We start from the raw sequence: 8,940 nt of genomic DNA on the forward strand, positions 1-8,940 counted from the left end.
TGCCCATATATTTCTCATAAAAAATCCAAATGATGCAAAATTTAAGTCCAAATTGATTGTCTTGAAGAGGTCTACAACTTTGGTGTTGAAGGTTTTGTCATTTGAGGCTTGCAGCATTGAGACAAAAGGGCTTGAAGTTGGTCCATTTGTCAAAATTTCCATATACATGTTTTGTACATTGAACTTCATGGCCAGTTTTCAATATTTTCCCAGCTCCAAATGGATTTTTGTTCAACATAACATTTGTTCCTTATGTCAAGAGCTTCCCAACCATTACCCACATGCCTATGTTTCAATTTTGCAAATGGCATTTTCGAAGAGGTGAAGTTTTTGTTTCAATTATGCATAACATGTAAAATCTTCTTGCACACTCCATTGCATGGTTATCTGCACATCCAAACTTGATTCATGTGACTTCAGCATGCAAAACCAGTTGCTTTTGGGCCTCCCATGCGCCTGTACAGGCCCATGCATGGAGGACCAAACTTCACATGCACACGAATTCTTCATGGCATTGCATCACCCTTGGCTATAAATAGAATGCCTTGCACACTTCAAACTTCAACCTAAAGGTGCCTGAAATTCTGCACAAGTGAAATCCCAACCCTCCATTAAAGGAATTTTGATTTTTCTCTCAATTTTTCAAGCTCAAATTTCAACTTCATTGGTTGATCTCTGACTAATAATTCCTTAGCCTTGCTTCCTTGTTACTTCAAGAACAAGCTACACTGAAGAATTGGAGCAGATCGTGCCATTGAAAGCTGCACTTCAAAGGTTTATATTCAAAACTGTTTTGATTCAAATCTCTCTTAATATTGAGCATTTCTTGTATTGGTGGGTACCTCTGAAGTCCTCATGTGAGAGGTAATTGGATTGTGCTTTTAATTTTTTGAATTGAGCAAGTACAGATGGAACACCTCTTTTTTATATCTCAGATTTCTCTCTCTATAGGGATCTTGAGTAGAAATTAAGGGTACATGAGTGATGTACGTCACCCCAGCTTTCTAATGATGTATAGATTGCGCATTTTGGTTGAGGTTGTAAAACCTGCAACTCTGGCCGGAACAGTGAGGTTCACCGGAGAAGACGGTGGTTTCTACCACCGTCCCCACGTGGATGAGTTCCTGGCCCTTGGATCCATGGCTTCAGATCTAATCTTGGCTCTTGGTTTGATTGACTTCATTTAATACAATATGCTTCGTTGTTGACTCAAGTGTCCCATGCGTGCGCGTCTCCCAGCAACCAGATGCGCCACGTCAATTAATGAACCAAGATCCAAGCGCTGTGGATTTTTGCTATTTCTAATTTTTGTTTTAATTTTCTTTTATTCCAATTATTTTTAAAAATTCATAACTTCTTTATTTGGAATCACAAAAATATGGGACCAATTGCAAAAAATTTCTCTTGAATTCTAGTTTCTAAAAATGATTTTTAATTATTTTTGTGATTCCATTTAATATTTTTTGTGAATTATTTCTTTTCTGGTTATTTTTAATTCATTTAAAATACTTTTCAATATTCAAAAATGCCAAAAATATTTTCTTAACATCTTTGAATGATGATGAATCTATGAAAAATATTCTCATCAATTTCTTAATTGATTTGAGATTTATTTGAGATTTTAGTTCAATTATGTTATTTTTCTTCATTTTTAATTGTTTAAAATTAGTTTTTGTTTTCAAAAAATGATGAAATTTTTTGTCAAACCTTGTTTGACCATGTTAGACTTATGATGATCCAATTGGACTTTTCTAAGTTGATTTGAATGGGATTTGAAGTTTGACCTTTATTTGTTCATTTTAATTCAAGTATTATTTTAATTCCAAAAAATACCAAAAATATTTTTATTGTTTCTTGACTTCTAAGCTTCATCTCACTTTTGTTTACCATTGATTGATGTTGATTCCATTCATATTTGGTCAATGTGTTTTGGTTATGTTATTTGAATTTCAATTATGTACATTCCATTTCCATCTTCTTCTTCTTCTTTTTCTTTTTGACCAATGAGTTAATGATTGGTGGTTAGCCTTGACATATGAGAGGCTTAACCTTCTTTGATCCAAATCAAATTCATCTTGATCAAAGATCAAGTGAATTACTTTGCATTAGAGATAGGTTGTTTCTTGGTCAAGCAAAAAACCTAAATCCATACAAGGTCATTCTTCTTTTCTTTTGGCATGGCAAGTTGTAGGAGGTTGGCTTACTAGTCATGATCTCTAACTTGTGTTTGTTTGCCTATAGTTTTATTGACCGGCCTCAGATAGGTGTGACTACTACATTAGTCCACTTACGATTGCTTAACATAACGCTAAATTTCCTTAAGGCACACTAACACTAACTACTAATCACTAACTTTTAATTTAAGCATTTAATTCTTGCAATTTACTTTAATGCAATTTAACTTTTTGCTCATTAATTCATTTTTCTTTGCCCTTTGCTCACTTTAGCTCATGTTTATTTTTATGCTATTTGCGTTTTGCTCACTTGAGCACATTATTGTGTATATACTATTGCCTTGTGCTTGTTTTGTTTTGTTTGTGTGAACCCAATGCAAAATGGAGAAATGACTTAGATTTAGGACCTTACCTATGCTAATGGAGTTTCAAGAGCAACTAGGCCTCATGCCTTTAGAATGCTAAACATGTTGAAGAGAAACTAGGCCTCATGCCTTTAGAATGCTTAATCTTGAAGATAACATTGAAAGGACCCCTAATTCTAAACTCACTCTTGTCCATTCTTTCATTGCATTGTGGAACTTTTTGATTTGTGTGTTTTTGTATGCTAGGGATCCCAAACTTGAGCCAATTAGAAGAACCATTGTCATGGACATCCAAGATAAGAGATACAAAAGCCAATTGGAAGATTCCTAGGAGCTTGATTGATATTTGCTTGATTGCTTGAGTTAATTGCTTATTGCTTGTTAAGTCCAAAGGAAAGGAGCAACTTAGATCATCTTTATGATCTCAAGAAGGGAACTCCAAGTGGTTTTATTTCTCTTCCCTCATCTTTGCATGTTTAGGACCTAGCCCTTCTCTTCTTCTCTCCACTCTAACCCAAGCCAAACTTTCTGTGCAAACATTCACATTGTTTTCAAAAATTAGAAACCTAGGCATTATGTCTTTGATTTTTCAAACTCTTCTTCATAATACTTATTTTAAATTGAATCTTAAGTCAAATTTGACCTTATTTTGTGAATACTTTTCATTTGTAAATACAACTCACTCAATTGTTTTTATGGTTCCAATGACCATTTGTGTTAAAGCTTTTCATAAAAATTAGCTATTAGGTTTGAGTTATCATAGAGGTTGATATAATACTCACCTGTATCCTTAGTGATTGGACTACAAGTCTTCCATGCTTATTATAGGGTTAACCCCTCACTAGCATGTTGAAGCTCTCCTCACATGGTAGATTTGTGGTTTTAGGTTGAGTTTTCTTCCTTTGATAACAAAAGACCTTAAGGCTTTTGACCAATCAATTCACCAACTTCTTTTGACATTTTTACCCCGAACTACGAGGTTTTGATCCTACCTTTTTAAGATGGTAGATAGGCAATGGGTTTATCCATTCAAACACAAAAATTGTAAATAACTTGTATATTCTTTTCTCATCTCCCCAATCATGTTTGCACAAATATTTTCTCAAATACCAACCTACCTTACAACATTTGTAAAAAGGGATCCCTTAGAGTACTAAGGATGTTTTGGGTGCTTAAAACCTTCCCATTGCATAACCAACCCCCTTACCCAGATCTCTGACATTTTTATTAGTTTTTGATTTGATAAAACTTCTCGGTTTTTGTTCGCTTTCTAACCTTTCCTTTGGATAAATAGAAGTGCGGTGGCGACTCGAATTGTATGATTTACTTTTGATTTAGTCAATAAATCTAAAGGTAACGAATACCCGGCTACAGAAAAGTGGCGACTCTGCTGGGGAATATTTGCCTAGTGGGTTTTGCCTACTTTTTACCTTTGTTGTATTGTATGTGACATATTTTTGTGCAAATTTGGGATGACTGTATTGTTTGTAATGTATGAATTGCTTAATATATGAATTGCTTGTGTGCTTGGTGGTCTCTTGTGAGATGAGTTCTATACCCGAACTCGAGTACACTTATGATAGGAGAATGGCATAGTCTTGTTGACTTGTGTGGAGTTATTCCTTAGCAAGTTGACTTGCAAGCCCATTCACTTGGTGGAGGTTATGTTGGGATCAATAATGTCACACGAGTAGTCGTGGTTAGGCATTACTCTTTCCAATATATGCCTTAGAAGCCAAGGACCTTAGATTACCTAACCCATCTTGGCCTATTTTAGGACGTAGTGCGAAGGTCGTTCAAGTGTAAGATTTGATACGATTGTTACGTGATACTACACTCATAAGAGTCCCTCTTGAGAATATTTTTGGAATACGAGTAGTCGTTTATCCGATAATATCCAAAAGATGGGATGATGACTATGGGAACCTCTTGTAGAACATGATTGTCAGGTTTAACCATAGTACACTCCCTTTGGGTGGTTCTTAACTGAGACTTCATGCTCGTGACTTGTAACAAACCCTTGATTCGCGGTTGATCCGTTCTCGTATATCCTTAATATCAATGGAACTTGGATGTTGATAAGGTGTAAATCATAATCCACCAAAATGGATGATTGATATTAAGGATGACTTGATCCATCCCGTGACCTTTGTGTGGTGTGATTTGCTTGATCCTCGAGTGTGATTGTTGCATCCATGCATTCATGCATTCATACACATCCATATCATCAACAATGAGAAAATTTTCAAGGAACTTAAGAGGTATATTTGCAAATTTTCAGACATGGATAAGCAAAGAAGGAATACGAAGAAGTACAGTTTCAAACTGTAGGAGAATAGCCATCCAAGGCGCAGCGGAATTTAAAAATTTCTCCATTTAGTGATCCTTACGAATGGGCATGATCAGTGATAGAATCGTTACCTCTTGTGGCGATTCAAACCTTTGGTGCAGATCTCTGATAATGATCAAAACCTTTGATACAGATCCACGGGGCGATCACGAATGTTGAACAATGACAACGTCTCTACTCAGTCCACATGAACGGATTCCTTCAATCGCAGTGCTAGCTGTTATGAATGAAGGCTTTGAGTGAGAGAAAGAGGGAAACAAAATTCCAAGTCTCTACTTGAATTTCTGTCTGAGTGGATTGGAGTGACAATGCTTCTACCCAAGGGGTTCTATTTATAGAACCACTTGTGTGGGCTTCAAGCTAAAAAGCCCACTTAAGTGTATTTTGGCCCATATCTTATAATATGCCCAAAATCACTTAAGTATTTGGTACCTTACCATATTTCGTCTCCCACTTAAGTGCACCGTACCTTACGGTGTTCCTTAGTTACTCTATCTCTTATCAATCCGTCCTTTGTGTGTGACCCTATAGGTTTTCGCGACGTTGGCAATTATAATCACGCATATCACATAATAAATAGTGAGCGGTATCTAGCAACACATCACTGCTACCCAAGTCACGAAAATGTCATGTGATCTGACAAAACCTCCTGTGATAATAATTATGTGTATAATTACCCCTTTGCCCTTATGTCTATATTGAACACAAGGTATAGACCGTGTCACCCTTGTCCAGTTCAATATTGGGCCCATAGACATTTATCCTGTTACGCAGGATTGGCAAATTCCATCTAGGACACTCATGTCCCTCAGCATGCTTCGTGGAGTACTCATCAACTGTCTTTATGGTCATCTAGTTACGGATAACGTTGGATCAGTAATAAGGCACTCAACTCTACATCAAGGATCCATAGTGGTTTCAGGTCGAAGAGTGGTATACACTATTATCACCATGAGAATAACTTATGACACTTTGCATAACTTTCTATATAGTATTCTCATAGCGGGTCAATCCGGTATAAATATTACTCCTGATATTCATACCTATGTTTAAGACTTGATAACTCTTTATCCATGATCCATGAGATGTGATCATCAGTCTACAAACATAATAGTCTTAATGCTTTAATGTTATCCCACTTCACATTAAAGCTCGACTACGGATACTTTAAGAATAGTGTCCTTATGTTTAATGTGTTCTCATGATTAAGTCACACTTAATACATTAAACGGACTATCTATTCTAGGGACTTTATTAATCAACCATAATAAAGAAAATGCCTTTTATTATTAATAAATAATTCGATACAAGTACCAAAAGTATTGGCCTCTAGGGCTTACACCAACAATCTCCCACTAGCACTAGAGCCAATCAGACATACCCCGTATGCCCATTGATCTAGTATGGCCATCATGCTTCTGCTGCGCAAGAGGCTTTGTCAGTGGGTCAGCTATGTTGTCAAGTGTAGGTACTTTACATATTTTCGCACAACGCCTAAGTATGTGTTTGGATCGTTGGTGAGATCTAGGCTCCTTAGCTTGTGCGATAACACCATTGTTATCATAATAGAGACCAATGGGATCCACAATGCTAGGGACTATGCCAAGTTTATTGATCCAAACAACTTCCTTTGCTGCACTTAAGGCAGCAATATACTCGGCCTCAGTTGTAGAATCAGCAACTGCATCTTGCGTTGAACTTTTCAAGCTCACAGTGCCACCATTTTAAGCAAAACACATAACCAGACTGGAATCATTCATATTAAAGCGTCTCAGCACTTTGTCTATGTATGTACTCTGACTTAGGCTAAGCAGTTTTGTGATCTATCTCTATAGATTCTGATTCCTAATATATAGGCTGCTTCACCTAGGTCCTTCATAGAAGAGCATTTCCCCAACCAAGACTTTACTTGTTGCAGGGTAGGGATATCGATTCCAATGAGTAATATGTCATCTACATATAATACCAGGAATACGATCATGCTCCCACTAACCTTCTTGTAGACACAAGTCTCATCTTCGTTCTTGATGAATCCATACAGTTTTACTGTTTCATCAAAACGAAGATTCCATGAGTAGGTCACAGGCTCATCTTGATCCATGAGTAATACATCACCTTGATCAGATATCCATATATCTCAGGTAGGTGACGTATCCTGCCTGACCTACGCTGGTCTTGTTCCTTTTTGAGCAGGTTGCTCTTACACAACTACTTGTGTTTCCTGCTCTAATTCCTCCATAGGTGTATCGATACTTTGTGATTCTTGAATTTCTTCAAGTTCTACTTTCCTCCCACTGATTCCTTTGGAAATAAAATCCCTTTCTAGGAAAACTCAAGTTCGAGCGACAAACATTTTGCCCTCAGAAGGATTGTAGAAATAATATCCTCTTGTTTCTTTAGGATACCCCACAAATAAGCATTTGTCAGATTTGGGCTCAAGCTTAGTTGAAATTTGTCGTTTCACATAAACTTCGCAACCCCAAATCTTCATGTAAGACATATGTGGTCTCTTACCACTCCATATCTCATATGGTATCTTTTCAACCTTTTGGATGGAACACGGTTAAGTGTGTAAGCTGATGTCAATGGTGTATGTCCTCAAAAGGAGTTTGGAAGATTGGTGTGACTCATCATGGATCGAACCATGTCCAACAGGGTTCGATTTCTTCTCTCAGATACACCCTTCCATTGGGATGTTCCAGGAGGAGTAAGTTGGGATAGGATCCCACACTCTTTCAGATGGTCATCAAACTCTAGGATTAAATACTCATCACTTCGATCTGATCGAAGAGTTTTAATATTCTTACCTAGTTGGTTTTTAACTCGTTAGGTTTCACCCTTTTGTATTAATGTTATTAATAGGCATTTCAAGATCAAGGACATATAGTCCATTGTTCATTTGTGCAGTAGCATAGAATATATCATTCAAATAAATTGAGCAACAATTGTTCTTTATTATAAATGAAAAACCAAACTTGTCCAAACAAGTAATGGAAATAATATTCCTGCTAATTGTAGGTACATAATAACAGTTCTCTAACTGAATTATTAAACCACTAGGTAAAGTTAATACAAAAGTTCCTACGGATAAAGCAGCAACCTTTGCTCCATAGCCAACTCGTAGGTCGACTTCACCTTTTGCCAAATCTCTACTCCTTTTTAGTTCCTGCACATGTGTACAAATGTGAGAACCGCATCCAGTATCTAATACCCATGATGCAGAAGTAGATAAATTAATAACAAAAATACCTGAAGTTGAAGTCTCTACTCCATTCTTCTTATCTTCCAAGTACTTTGGGCAGTTCCTCTTCCAGTGTCCGGTCTTACCGCAATGGAAGTAGGTGCCTTCTTTTGCTATGCCTCCACTAGGCTTCAAAGCAGCAGTGGATATGGGATTGGCAACTTCCTTGCCCTTCCCCTTATCACTCTGCTTAGTGGGCCTTTTGTTCTGTCTCTTTCCATTTCCGATCATCAGAATGGACTTCCCTTTTGACTTCAGATTCTGCTCGACAGTTCTTAACACGGCGACAGTTCAGGAAGAGATTTGTCTATATCAATCATATTGAAATTTAGGACAAATTGACTGAAACTATCTGGCAACGATTGCAAGATCAAATCAATTGCAAGTTCCTTTTCGAGGGGAAAACCCAATCTCTCAAGGTTTTCCACATACCCAATCATCTTGAGTACATGGGGACCTACAGGGGCTCCCTCAGCTAACTTGCTTTGAAAAAGGGCTTTTGAAACTTCAAACCTCTCATGCCTTGCTTGCTCTTGATAGAGCAACTTCAGGTGTTCGATCATATCGAACGCTGACATGTTCTCATGTTGCTTTTGCAATTCTGAGTTCATGGTAGCCAGCATGAGACAAGAAGTTTCATTGGCATCATCGACATGCTTCTTATAAGCATCTCTTTCTGCCTTAGGTGCAGAACTAGGAGGTTCCTCTTCAGGAACAGGTGTCTCCAAGACATACAACTTTTTATCATGTTTGAGGACAATCCTCAGGTTTCGGTGCCAATCCAGAAAATTTGTCCCAGACAATTTTTCC

Source organism: Lathyrus oleraceus, chromosome 4, assembly GCF_024323335.1.
Source record: "Lathyrus oleraceus cultivar Zhongwan6 chromosome 4, CAAS_Psat_ZW6_1.0, whole genome shotgun sequence".
Taxonomy (NCBI): Eukaryota; Viridiplantae; Streptophyta; class Magnoliopsida; order Fabales; family Fabaceae; genus Lathyrus; species Lathyrus oleraceus.